Below are 13,082 nucleotides of genomic sequence, written 5' to 3'. Positions count from 1 at the left end.
GTAATTTAAGAAGAATTGTACTAAAGTCTCATTTAATAGTTTTCCTTGACTCTTGTTACCATCTGAGCACATTTCGATCAGTTAGAATCATAATCATTTAGTACGATGAACCTTATGCTGGAAATTTAAGCAGTGTTAAGTGTCTCAATAATATGTAAATGAAAAACATACATTTACTTATCCAGAAAGGTCAGGTAATAAAAACTGCAGAGAACTATTATTAACTTTAAGTATTTTCTACCTTAGAAATTGAGGCAATTTGCAAATTACATAACCAACATTTACTACAGGTGTTAATTGAAATGATCTTGACATTTATAGATCGATGGATTTCTCCATTTTCATTAGCATGCGGTTACATTTTAAGATAATGCCCCCACCCTCCCGAGAGTCTCTGCACACAGGGGAGGTGCAGTATGGGCCCGTGGCAGTCTATGGTTGCCAAGTTATAGCTCTGTATAACAGGTTTGGATAAAGAATGACATGGTGTTTTTCTATCTATACTATCAGTACAATGACTACTGGCTTCAATGGAGTCTTCGCATAATCCAAATGTATCACCTCTTTACAGATGGAGTTCCAACAACTGGGAATACCATTGATCATGGGCTTTGTCCCAAAGAGTTTGAATGGAGGCACAGTACACATACTTTACTGTTGCTCGATTCATTGGGGTGGCTGAGTGCATGGGTCCCCTGTTCTTATGAGTGGTGAAATTCTGGGCAGTCTTATCCTCACATATGAGAAATTTTGTTAGAAGATGATAAGTTGGTTATGGGAAAATCCCTTTGGGGTGTATTCACATGGGAGCGAATTCCGCAGCGTACATAACTCCACGGATGTGCTGCCGGCACAGAGTTAAGACAGAGCAAACTCTCTGCTCCTGCTGCAGTAGCTCTGTTTGCTTGCTGGTGACTACCGGTGGGAAATCCGCAGATACAAGTGGACAAACACAGAGCTACAGAAGCAACAGTTAGATTGCTCTCTGTAACTCTGTGTGTGCCAGAAGCGCATCTGCAGCATCAAATACGCTGTAAATGCGCTTCTGTGTAAATACATTCTTAAAGGGATACTCCACTGGAAAACATTTTTTTTTTTTTAAATCAACTGATGCCAGAAAGTTAAACAGATTTGTAAATTACTTCTATTTAAAAATATTAATCCAGAAAATAGTCTGCGCTGTAGATAAAATGTCCTAATAAGATAAATATAGAATAAATAAAGTACTATAAAAAATATATATATAAATATTTGAATATTTTAAATTATATATTTATTTATATTCAAATATTTATATATATATTTTTTATAGTACTTAATTTATTCTATATTTATCTTATTAGGACATTTTATCTACAGAGCAGACTATTTTCTGTATTTTTATCTTATTTATTGGTACATTAAACAGGGATCGGTACCTTTAGTCTAGCAGCAGTAGATATTATCGTCTCACATATATATCTGCATGGTAGCGCGGGTGTTACTATATATTTTCTAAAAATATTAATCCTTGCAGTACTTACCAGCTGCTGTATGCTCCACAGAAAGTTATTTTCTTTTTGAATTTCCTTTCTGTCTGTCCACAGTGCTCTCTGCTGACACCTCTGTCCATGTCAGGAACTGTCCAGAGCAGGAAAGGTTTGCTATGGGGATTTGCTCCTACTCTGGATGGTTCCTAAAATGGACAGAGGTGTCAGCAGAGAGCACTGTGGTCAGACAGGAAGGAAATTCAATAAGAAAAGAACATCCTGTGGAGCATACAGCAGCTGATAAGAACTGGAAGGATTAAGATTTTTAAAAAGTACCGTATTTTTCGGCGTATGAGACGACTTTTAAACCCAGAAAAATCTTCTCCAAAGTGGGGGGTCGTCTTAAACACCAGGTGTAGGGCGGGTGCTGCAGCGTACGCTTCTAGCAGTGTCTCCGTCCCCCTAGCAATGCCGGAGCTCCACAGTGGGCTCGAGTTTATACAGCTACAGCGCTGCCTAGCGCTGATCTGCATGCCCAGATATGGCGCGGGCTCCTGACTCGAGGTCGTGCCATACTGGCCGGCCCCAAGCTGATTCCTGTAGCTGGAGGCCGGCGTTAATAGTCAACATGGCCGCAGCTGGCTATTAACCCTGCTGACAGCGGTGTCTAAAGGTGTCCCTGGTGGTCCAGTGGAGTGGATCGCCCCCCGCAGCGTGATCACGGGGGGGGGGGGGGGGGGGGAATGGGGGGCGATCCACCGCTGAGGTAGCCTGAGGGCTTACCTCTCCTTCCAGGTTCCTGCCGGCTCTGTGCTGAGAATGATAAAGCCTGGCAGGACCAGGCTTTATCAATCGAGCGCAGATCTCACAGATCAATGTGGTTCTATGGAACCAAATTGATCTGTATGAGGAATCAAATGATTCCTCCTAAAAGTCCCCTAAGGGACTAAAAGTGTAAAAAAAAAGTTTAAAAAAAGTTTAAAAACACACACATTATCCCCTTCCTTATTAAAAGTTTAAATCACCCTGCTTTTCCCAAACTCCATATAAAAAATATAAAAACATAATAAAAATAAACAGATGTGGTATCGTCGCATGCATAAATGTCCGAACCATAAAAATATATTGTTAATTAAACTGCACGGCCAATGGCGTACCCGCAAAAAAATTCCAAAGTCCAAAATAGCGTATTTTTGGTCACTTTTCATAACATAAAAAATAAATTAAAAGCGATCAAAAATTCGGATCAAAACAAAAATGATTCTGATAAAAACTTAAGATGACAGCGCAAAATATGAGCCCTCATACAGCCCCGTACACAAAAAAAAAAAGTTATAGGGGTTAGAAGATAACAATTTTAAATGTATTAATTTTTGTGCATGTAGTTGTGATTTTTTTCCAGAAGTACAACAAAATCAAACCTACCGTATATACTCGAGTATAAGCCGAGTTTTTCAGCACGATTTTTCGTGCTGAAAACACCCCCCCTCGGCTTATACTCGAGTGAACTCCCCCACCCGCAGTGGTCTTCAACCTGCGGACTTCCAGAGGTTTCAAAACTACATCTCCCAGCAAGCCCGGGCAGCCATCGGCTGTCCGGGCTTGCTGGGAGTTGTAGTTTTGAAACCTCCGGAGGCCCGCAGGTTGAAGACCACTGCGGCCTTCAACATCATCCAGCCCCCTCTCACCCCCTTTAGTTCTGAATACTCACCTCCGCTCGGCGCTGGTCCGGTGCTGCAGGACTGTCCGGTGAGGAGGTGGTCCGGTGGGATAGTGGTTTCCGGGCTGCTATCTTCACCGGGGAGGCCTCTTCTAAGCGCTTCGGGCCCGGCCTCAGAATAGTCACGTTGCCGTGACAACGACGCAGAGGTGCGTTCATTGCCAACGTACTTCTGCGTCATTGTCAAGGCAACGCATCTATTCCGGGCCGGAAGCGCGGAGAAGAGGCGCCCCCGATGAAGATAGCAGCCCGGACCACCTCCTCACCGGACCACCTCCTCTCCGGACAGCCCTGCAGGACCGGACCAGCGCCGAGCGGAGGTGAGTACTCAGAACTAAAGGGGGTGAGAGGGGGCTGGATGATGTTGAAGGCCGCAGTGGTCTTCAACCTGCGGACCTCCGGAGATTTCAAAACTACAACTCCCAGCAAGCCCGGACAGCCGATGGCTGCCCGGGCTTGCTGGGAGTTGTAGTTTTGAAACCTCTGGAGGTCCGCAGGTTGAAGACCACTGAGGGCGAATGATGAGAAGAGGATGATGAAGGGGGGTGGGGATGATGAAGGGGGGGTGTGGGATGATTACAAGGGGATGATGAAGGGGGGATGTGTGGGATGATAAGGGGATGATGAAGGGGGGATGTGCGGGATGATAAGGGGATGATGAAGGGGGGATGTGTGGGATGATAAGGGGATGATGAAGGGGGGATGTGTGGGATGATAAGGGGATGATGAAGGGGGGATGTGTGGGATGATGACAAGGGGATGATGATGAGGATGTTAATGACGGGTCTGGATGATTACATGGGGGGATAATGTATTTCCCACCCTAGGCTTATACTCGAGTCAATAACTTTTCCTGGGATTTTGGGTTGAAATTAGGGGTCTCGGCTTATACTCGGGTCGGCTTATACTCGAGTATATACGGTATATAAGTAGGGTATCAATTTAATTGTATGGACCTACAAAATAAAGATAAAGTGTCATTTTTACTGAAAAATTTTCTGCATAGAAACGGAAGCCCACAAAAGTTACAAAATTGTGTTTTTTCTTCAATTTTGTCATACAATGATTTTTTTTCCGTTTTGCTGTCGATTTTTGGGTAAAATGACTATTGTCATTACAAAGTACAATTGGTGGCACAAAAAATCACTCATATGTTTTTTTAGGTGCAAAATTGAAAGGGTTATGATTTTTAAAAAAGGAGGAAAAAACAAAAGTGCAAAAACAGAAAAACGATTGGTCTTAGTCTGCATTTGCGAGATCAGAGAGACGGAGAAGGAGGTACGGTAATGGGATACAAAGGCGGGCCAGACAGGTGAAAGAGGCATGTACTGCTCTGATAGTCTTGGAGACAGGGAGGGCTGGGCCGATATACTTGTTGTATACAAGCAGGCTTTGTACACAACAACCAGCCAATCACTGGTAAGGTACTGTACATCACGGTAGAGGGGTAGTCTTATACGGCGGGTATATCCCAAACTCTATATTTTAACTGTAAAAGTTGGGGGTCGTCTTATACGCCCAGTCGTCTTATATGCCGGAAAATACGGTAATTTACAAATCTGTTTAACTTTCTGGCACCAGTTGATTAAAAAAATAATGTTTTCCAGCGGAGTACCCCTTTTAGGGTCTATTCACATGTACAGTATGCTGCACATTTGATGCTCAGGAATTAAAGCTAAAATATTTGAAGTTGTGTTCAGTCATTTAGTTTACATGGAACTCTGCAGCATAAAGTCTACAGCTTCAATTCCTGTGTATTAAATATGCACAGGATACTGTAATATCCTAAGACCCTACAGCATCTACTGTTAAAAATAAAAAGGACATAGCACAGACTCACCTTTAGGCAGCCATAGATGCATATTTTAGAAATATTGGTTGTTTGTAAATATTGGTTGTAATATTGGTTGCAATTTGTATATTTAAAATATTTTCCCCGCCCTCTGCTGGTTTCTACACCTGCACATTCTCTCTCTCCATGCTTGCTGAGTGGGCAGCCTGATACTGGTGTGTTGTCAGAGCTCTGCTGAGTGCTCAAAGCCAATCAGACAACTCCTTACAGCCCATCCCCCATTTTTTCGCTTCTCGGCCTTTTGGCTAAGATCAAGTGTAGTATCTGTTCTTATCAGTTTTCATGCTGGTGGGGATGGGTGCTACATGGAGGATGCAGGTGTACCAGGGCTTTCCGGGGCTGGTTCTGAGGAATCAGCTCGACGGCTGCCCCAATGTGACCTGTTCCCTCCGGGTCTCGCCATGAGGCTGAGAGGGTCTAGAGCCGAGGTACTTTTGTGCCTCGGGGAGCGGTGACCCCAAGGTGCCGAAACTCAATGGGAGGATGGACTCACTGAGTTGAAGCATGGGCACCATAATCTCTTCACCTTGTGGCACTCACCTCTTGATTCCCGGCCTTCTGGCTAGGATCAGAGAAATTTTTATAGGATGTCCGGGCAGTATATCTGCACACATTCACTTATTTATTTCTTTTTTGTCTCACTGTGTCACTTTTTTTGTTGTGTGTTCACAGGATTTGTCAGGATGCGGTAGCCCTTCTGGGTGTCCCTCCTGGCGGTCTAGGGGAGGTGTGTGTGGCCATTAGGTTCCGCACCTCCCTGCAAACACCCCGGTTACTCCTGCTTTGGCAGGGTACCTACCGTTATCGGCTCTGCGGGCAGATACCTTGGCTAACGCCAAGGGGGATGCCGGGAGCATTTGTGGTCCCCTAGTAGCTTCGGCGAAAAGGGACATCGAACCTGGAACCTTGCAGGTACCTTTTGGTCCGGAGGCGAAGGGTAAGGTTTGTTGGGGGGCCTCTCTCCTATCGGAGAAGGGCTTGCGATAGACCGCATCCTTTGTGCATGTTTTTTTAGTGTAACACGTTTGCACTTTTTCTTGCACTTTGGGTGATTCGAGAGCACGTTCCTCGGCTTTAAAAAAAAAAATCCCCCATTTTTTCTTACATTAGGCAATTTCATGAACATACGGAATGAGGAAAACTGCAGCTGAATTACCCCCCTCTCCCCACCCATCATTTACTCTATTCTAGATAAAGTTTCGGGGAATCACCTGTGCATTACATCCTGAGAGGTCAGTGTTGTGACCCGCCTGTGTTTTTTACTCTTTTTGCCTTCTGTCCCATCTCTTTCCCGTCTTTTTCCCTGCCCGCTCTGTCTTTCCCTAGTTCCTTGTCTCTCCCTTTCTTTCTCTCTTTTCTCTCCTCTTCTTGTTCTCTCCCTGGGTTTCCCGAAGCCCTAACGGCTACCTTAATGAGTTAGTAATAATCAGGACAATGCTTTTGACTCTTCATACATTGTGTTTTTCATGATCCTCATGCTATTACTAATACTTTTGACGTGGGTATTATTGTCATGATGCTCCTGGTGCTTTTGCGCTTTCTGTTCAGATTTATATTGCCATTTGTGTCGGTACATTGTTTGTATATTTGTAAAACTTAAATAAAAATTTACTATAAAAAAAAGTTTCAGGGAACTGATGAGATGTCTAAATATTTACAAAGAGTCTGTTGTCAGGGAAAGGGGAACTACAGGCAGCTGTAAGCTGATACTCTCCCTTACTAAGATATACAACATTACAAAGAGCCATGAATTCACATGGACTGATCATTAATGGAAAAATATTATGATAGATTTACTTTAAGGTGAACAGTAGATCGAACCGGTCTGGTTATTAGGGATTCATTGTCTAAGTGCAAAAATCTTTATAAGATTGTCAGAGAACTTGTCTTTGGCCTCAAGTCTGTTTCAGATGACTCAGATCTTTTCTTCAAGACTAAATTGACATTGAGTTAACAACTAAATCCGATCTTACCCATCAGATAAGTATTGGCTGAACCTGGGGATTTTGGTGGCACATCTAGTTTGTATGGTGGCCTCCTGACTCTCCCCTGACATTATATATTGGGGGAAAGCACAGGGTATGGCATGTTGGATTGTAACTGCCCGATCCTTTTGTTTTCATAATTTCACATGAGTTCTATTTCTGTAAATTTAAATTTACATAATGAGTAGAGATGAGAAAACTTTTCAAAAATTCATTTCGGCCGATTCGCCTAATTTTTCAAAAAAAAAAATTGGTTAGATCTGAATTTATTTGTGGTGAATCTATATTAAAAATGGCTATTTCTGGCCTACAGAGAGCCTCAATAGGGGTGTAGAACACTTTGCTGTGTTCTAACACGCATATGGAGTGTGCTGGGGTAGTGAAATAATACTGTTATTCAGAATAACATGCAGACTACCGGCATCGCTTATAGAATCACAATGGCACAGCCTGGAGCTGGCATCAGTATGAGGAGACCATATAGTGGCTGAATGACACAGTGTGGAGGTGTTGGCAGCATGAGCAGACCATATAGTTGCTGAATGGCACAGTGTGGAGGTGTTGGCAGCATGAGGAGAACATATAGTGGCTGAATGACACAGCTTGGATGATGTTGAAGCATGAGGAGACCATATAGTGGCTGAATGACACAGCGTGGATGTTTGGCAGCATGAGGAGACCATACAGAGGCTGAATGACAGAGATTGGATGAGGCTGAAGTATGAGGAGACCATATAGTGGCCGAATGACCCAGCGTGGAGGTGTTGGCAACATGAGGAGACCATATAGTGGCTGAATGACACAGCTTGGATGAGGCTGAAGCATGAGGAGACCATATAGTGGCTGAATGACAGCGTGGAGGTGGTGGCAGCATGAGGAGACCATATAGTGGCTGAATGACAGCGTGGAGGTGGTGGCAGCATGAGGAGACCATATAGTGGCTGGATGAAACAGCTTGGATGAGGCTGAAGCATGAGGAGCTAGTGCTACCATCAAAAAATGTAAAGGGGTTGTGCGCTGCCTTGCCTTTTGGAGCTCCGCTTGCAGCGTTCGGAAGTTCATTACTCCAAACGCTGTGTGCTGACTTCCGTGTTCGCGCCCGGCCCCTCGTGACGTCACGCCCGGTCCCTCGTAACGTCACGCCCGCCCCCTCAACCAAAGTCTATGGGAAGGGGGCACGACCGCTGTCACGCCCCTTCCCATAGACTTTGGTTGAGGGGGCGGGCGTGACGTCACAAGGGGCCGGCCGCGAAGACTTCCGGACGCTGCGAGCGGAGCTCTGAAAGGCAGGGCAGCACACAACCCCTTTAAGGCCCATGCCCAGAAACATCGGTAAGCCAAGTATTTCCTAAAACACACAGTCAGGAGCAGGCATCAGCAGTACACCAGAGGGTTTCATAACCCCTTACATTGAAAGATCAATGTTGACATTTCTATTAAGCATGTATTTAGCTTGCGCTAAACATCCAAAAATGTAAGGCCCAAGTCCAGAAGCATCAATAAGCCAAGTAGTTCCTGAAACACACAGTCAGGAGCAGGCATCAGCAGTACACATGAGGGTTTCATAACCCCTTACATTGGAACGCTGCGTTATAATCAATTCAGCGTGTCTGTGTAACACACAGAGACATGCAGTCCGTCCTATCCCTCTGCAGTGCATGGCATGAAATGAGTAGCTGCAAAATGGCTGCCGATTATATAGGGCTGTGACATCACAGGGGTGAATGAATGCTGATAGGCTGCATCCTGCATGTGATTCAGGGTCATCCTGCCTACCTCCCTTCCCGCCTTGCTTTCCCACCTTCCCATCATCCCCTGCCCCATGTACTGACATGTGGATCCACCATTTTAGGTGTCTTGGAGCCTGGAACGCTGTTAAATGGAGTTTAATGAAGCTATTCGCGTGAAAGAATCACGGCGATATTCGCATTCTTTGTGAATCGAATAAATCCTGAAATTTGTAATGAATTTGGGTTCGTCAGCTTCGATTCGCTCATCTCTAATAATGAGGTAAAGAACCATTAAATGTCCCCACACACATAAGTCAAAAGTCAGCTAAACCCGCCAAAATCAGCAGGACCAACCAAGTGTCTAACATGTATAGGGTTCTCCCATGGCAAGAAAAAAAATGAGACATGTTGGATTTTAATTGCTTGACCCTTTATACCGCAGAGAGATAAGCTACCGACAGAGGGTCTTACGCTTTCTCTCTCCATTGAGAACATTTAAACACATTAATGAACATTGATGCACTTGATAGAAGAATGAAAAAGTCGGCACTCACCAGTATTCAAGTTCAGCAAAATTTATTGCACATACTCACAGCCTAGTACATGTACAAGGGAGGACAGCAGATGGTACCGGGGGGGGGGGGGGGGGTATTACAGAGAGGCGCCACCGGGGTTTCGCCCTGATTAGTGCTTCAACGGGCCATGAATGAACATGTATGTGAGGAAACGGAGTGATTGGCTGTCACTCCCGAGACCAGTTAATCTTGGAAGGTGGGGCCAAGGTATTCAGAGGTAAGAGTCGGGGCCCATTATCAAGATCGCAGTGTGTCCCAGCAGTCGGACTCCATACTGTTTTAATAACCAGCCAATTTTAGGCTTATGTTAATCTTCTTATGTCATTATTATGTCAAAGTTATTGCACATTTTTATGTTTTTTGTTAGTTTTTTTTGCTATGTTGTACTAAAAAGAAAATATTCTTAATTTTACTAACTTAAACTGTATGATGCGCTGTACATGTAACTACTGATTATATTCCAGCACATTCTGAGAAAGGAACGTCCTTCAGCTCCTCAGAGGCCCTTTTGCATATGAAGGCTTATATTTCTCTTTTCTTTTTATCTTTTTGATTTTAATCAGGATTCGCTAAGTGCTAATTTGAGGTGTATTATTCCTTTAATTACACTCTAGCATTAATTTAGGAGTTCAGTGTATAATGTTAAATGGAGATTAAAAATAGATCTTTTATAGTAACTGGAATTGTGAAAGAGTTGTATAACCTCAATTATGTTTTGATTTACTTTATTTATTTAATTATATGATAGGTCTCCAATAACTGTTTTATGAAACAAAATATTCCTTCTGAGATTATATATATATATATATATATATATATATACAGTGATCCCTCAACTTACAATGGCCTCAACATACAATAGTTTCAACATACAATGGTATTTTCTGCACCATTGTAACTTGAAACCAGACTCAACATACAATGCTACAGACAGTCCAGATCTGTGATACCTGTCACAACTGGAGGAACTGACCAATCAGAATGGGCATTTTACTGGTAAATCACCTGTATTCCTGAAGTGCATGCACTGACTGGCTGTTCGGTAGCGCCACCTACAGTACAGGGAGGAACTACAAGTTCTGTACTACTCCTTACCTGTGCCAGGGTTAGCTGCTCCTTTGGACACCAAGTAAGGACGGCTCCATTTGGGACACTGTGTGTACTGTATAAGACCCTGAAGAAGCTCCTGTCCTCTACATAAACCATTGTTTCCCAACCAGGGTGCCTCCAGCTGTTGCAAAACTACAACTCCCAGCATGCCCGGACAGCCAACGGCTGTCCGGGCATGCTGGGAGTTGTAGTTTTGCAACAGCTGGAGGCACCCTGGTTGGGAAACACTGACATAGACAGTGATTTACAGCAGCTCTTTCTTACTTTTCTATGTATGGAATTGCTTTATCTCTATTAGTTAGTTATCTACTTATTTTTGTTTTAATCCTCACTTTTTCCTTTTTTTCGGATGACATTTTGGGGCTTCAGAACCAATTACCAGGTTTCCATAGAGTTATGGTCTCAACATACAATGGTTTCAACATACAATGGTCATCCTGGAACCAATTCATTGTAACTCGAGGGATCACTGTATGTATATATATATATATATTTGTGTGTGTGTGTGTGGGAATATGATAAATAACAAATAAATAATCACACAGAGGGTTTTGCTGGTGAAAGCCATGGCCTGCCAGACATTTTGAGAACTGCATTCAGAAATTACGTATTACATGTAGTACATGGTTCCAGACCCCCTACTATGATTGGCATTGACTAGGGTAGTGTTTCTCAACCATAACGTTGTGATTTTGCATTTGGTGTCATTTGATAAATAAATAAAAAGTCTATCTTGGACAAGTCAAATCTTTATTAGGCTGGGTTCACACCACGTTTTGTTAAATACGGTTCCCGTATACGGCTGGGAGGAGGGGGGCGGGGGCTTAATCGCGGCGCCCGCACTCAGCCGTATTCGGGAACCGTATTTAATGCATGTCTATGAGCCGACCGGAGTGAACCGCAGCGTCCGGTCGGCTTAGTTTTGGGCCGTATGCGGTTTCCTGATCATAGGCAAAAACGCGGTCGACCACGAAGCCGACCGGAGGCTGCGGTTCACTCCGGTCGGCTCATAGACATGCATTAAATACGGTTCCCGAATACGGCTGAGTGCGGGCACCGCGATTAAGCCCCGCCCCCTCCTCCCAGCCGTATACGGGAACCGTATATAACAAAACATGGTGTGAACCAAGCTTTATGCACACTAGCCACTTTTTCATAGATGCTTTGAGAATAATTCTTCATAGGTTGTTTTAAAGAATTGTTGTTGGAGAACACATTTGCCCATGATGGGACAATTTTCACATCAAAACATGAATTTTCTCTGCTGTTACTGGTTATTTTCCTAAATGTTTAATGTAACACACTATTTACATGAACATAACAACCAGGGCAGCAGGCATAGCAGCTGCTAAGGAGCCCAGTAATTCTGTATAAATGTGAAGCGTTGGGATAACTAGAGGTAATGCAAGAGGAGCACGAAGCATGAAATACGAATCGCTGGGAAACCAAAGGACAATGGGGGAGATTTATCAAAACCTGTCCAGAGGAAAAATTGCCCAGTTGCCCATAGCAACCAATCAGATTGCTTCTTTCATTGTTAACAAGACCTCTGCAAAATAAAAGAAGCGATCTGATTGGTTGCTATGGGCTATTTTTCCTCTGCACAAGTTTTAATAAATCTCCCCCAATATTCCTGCATTGTAATATCATCCCAGGCACTGTCCCTGTACGGTGGCATTGATGTTTGCATTTATTCTCTGCTGTGATGCCATATGTGCGTTACCACTGTACTGCCGTAAAATATAATTAAAGGGGTTATCCAGGGGAAAAAAATAAAAAATAATATATATATATATATATATATATATATATATATATATCAACTGGCTCCAGAAAGTTAAACAGATTTGTAAATTACTTCTATTAAAAAATCTTAATCCTTTCAGTACTTATGAGCTGCTGAAGTTGAGTTATTCTTTTCTGTCTAAGTGCTCTGTGATTACACCTGTCTCGGGAACTGTCCAGAGTAGAAGCAAATCCCCATAGCAAACCTCTTCTACTATGTGCAGTTCCCAAGACAAGCAGAGATGTCAGCAGAGAGCACTGTTGCCAGACAGAGAAGAACAACTCGACTTCAGCAGCTGATAATTATTGGAAGGATTACGATGTTTTAATAGAAGTAATTTACAAATCTGTTAAACTTTCTGGAGCGAGTTGATATATATATATATATATATATATATATATATATATATATATATATACATTTTTCCTGGAATACCCCTTTTAGTTAATTATTCATGTGCTATTTTGTGCAATTTCTCCGTACAATCACTGTGTGAATTAGTCATGTGCTATGCTTCTCCTTGTGGAGGTGGATTCAACATCAATGCTTATCTCCATGCACATACATTCTCTGGGCACTTTTTAGTGTATGCCTCACTGCTCAGTGTACAGAAGCAGGGCCTTCTGTCTAGACAGGAGTCCCTGTTCCTCTACTTTGTGATTTTACTGAACCAGTCACACAAAAGTCTGATTGGAATTACCTGATTCACTAGTAAAGACTAATAGCAACATTGTTTCATTTCTCAGTTTAGATTAATCCCTTCCCGACCTATGACATACCTGTACGTCATGAGTGGCAAGGTGTTCCCGACCCATGACATAAAGGTACGTCATGAACATTTTTGCAGCTACTCGC

The 13,082-nt window shown here is 43.2% G+C and overlaps 1 protein-coding gene and 1 pseudogene across 4 annotated transcripts in view; one reads left to right on the top strand and one right to left on the bottom strand.

Annotated features, from left to right (window-relative positions):
* Nucleotides 1-13,082, bottom strand: part of B3GALT1 (beta-1,3-galactosyltransferase 1) — a 443,777-nt gene that overhangs the window by 324,362 nt on the left and 106,333 nt on the right. The window lies entirely within an intron of this gene.
* LOC130289995 (U2 spliceosomal RNA) lies at nucleotides 5,267-5,376 on the top strand (annotated as a pseudogene).

This window comes from Hyla sarda, chromosome 8 (assembly GCF_029499605.1).
Source record: "Hyla sarda isolate aHylSar1 chromosome 8, aHylSar1.hap1, whole genome shotgun sequence".
Taxonomy (NCBI): Eukaryota; Metazoa; Chordata; class Amphibia; order Anura; family Hylidae; genus Hyla; species Hyla sarda.
This window is presented reverse-complemented; position numbering and strand designations above follow the sequence as displayed.